The sequence below is a fragment of the Wasmannia auropunctata genome, unplaced genomic scaffold (genome assembly GCF_000956235.1).
Source record: "Wasmannia auropunctata unplaced genomic scaffold, wasmannia.A_1.0 LD335898.1, whole genome shotgun sequence".
NCBI classification, from domain to species: domain Eukaryota; kingdom Metazoa; phylum Arthropoda; class Insecta; order Hymenoptera; family Formicidae; genus Wasmannia; species Wasmannia auropunctata.
Window position 1 is genome coordinate 537790 of NW_012026992.1, and position 1536 is coordinate 539325.

The 1536-nt window shown below is 24.1% G+C and overlaps 1 long non-coding RNA gene across 1 annotated transcript; it reads left to right on the plus strand.

The window, feature by feature from the left end:
- Positions 1-412: 412 nt before the first annotated feature.
- Positions 413-1249, plus strand: LOC105455578. The gene is made up of 2 exons (XR_975128.1): positions 413-733; positions 1137-1249. It is a non-coding gene; the product is annotated as an uncharacterized LOC105455578 (long non-coding RNA).
- The last annotated feature ends 287 nt before the right edge of the window (positions 1250-1536 follow it).

Sequence of the window (1536 nt, forward strand, 5' to 3'; positions counted from 1 at the left end):
TGCAACATATATGGTTTCGTTGCCATTAAGGAAACTTCGGACGGAAAGTTGAACCGCCCTTTTAAAACAATAATGATAAAACAGTAAAAAATAAAAATTAATATAATAAATGTAACACTTATTGATTTCATTGATTTTTATTAAAAGAATTTATTGATTTTATAAAAATAGATTTAAATAAAAAATGCACATACATACACACACAAACTAAATATTTTATATTAATAATATTCATTCCAAACAAACAAAACTATAATATTTTAATACTTGCAACATAAAAACTATATATATCGTACATTTAAAATAAAATTATAATCTTTAATAGCGGTATAATTTTTATTGTAAACGTGATGCATTTGTCATATATGTATACATATTGTTGATTAAAGTCATTTATGACTTTAACGGTATAAAAAAAAATTTTTTCCGCGTAATGCTACAACTTCAAAATTGATTCACAACTGTGATTGTTCTACATCTATATTACGTTCTTGAAACGTTCTAGATCTGATCTCTGTTGTAGCTTTTAGTATTTTTTGAAAACATGAAGAACAGCCTTAACAGCACGTTTATTATATATTTTATGGTCACTTTTGTATTAATATCAACTTTTGTCACGATGGTGGTTTCTGAAGCTTCTATTACACGAGATCCCTGTCCTCATGGTTACAAATTAGTTGAAGGACAGTGCCGCAAAGAATTCCAGTTCGGTTCCAGATATGGTTAAACACAAGTACAATTTGCTTTTATCATATATCCAAGCAAACATTTTTTTGTTACGATGTTCTTCTTTCAACCACGATTTTTCTTGTGGTATAACGCAAATAATAGTTATTTTTATAATTAATTTAATTACATATCAAATAGATTTACGTAACCTTAATAATTTTATTCAAATTACAATAACTATAAATATTTAATGAAAAAGTTTAAATACATAATTTTTTAATCTGTTAAACTACTAAAAGTGATGTGTATTTGTTTAATATATGCATATCGAGATGTAAGATTTATTCTTTCAAAATGTATTTTATTAACTTCTATGACAATATAATCATTAAATAACAAGAAGTAAAAATTTTTGTAATAATACTAGAGTGATTATTGATTAATAAATATGAACTTTTGGTTTGCAGATACATGAGAATCTGACAACAATGTGATCACAGTTAATATGTCGAGAAAAATGTAATACAAATGAATGTTGCAAATGTAAAAATACAAAAAAAATAAACTACAATTGCATAATTTCTAAGTTTTGATTTTTCAATCCTACAACACTTGAATTAAATACAGAAAGGCAAGTATCCTGATGCAATTATTAATTTAATAACGGGAAAGTAAAAATTGTTTATAATAGAATAATAATTTTCAATTCTTTAACAACAAATACAAAATGTCAACTCAAATAAAATAAAAAAACAATTTGCAGTTATTTTTTCCAATAATCGAGTCAATGATACGTCACACAAAATAGGTCTCCAGAAAAATTTGACAATTTTTAATTGTAATATTATATATTTAATAAAAAAGGTA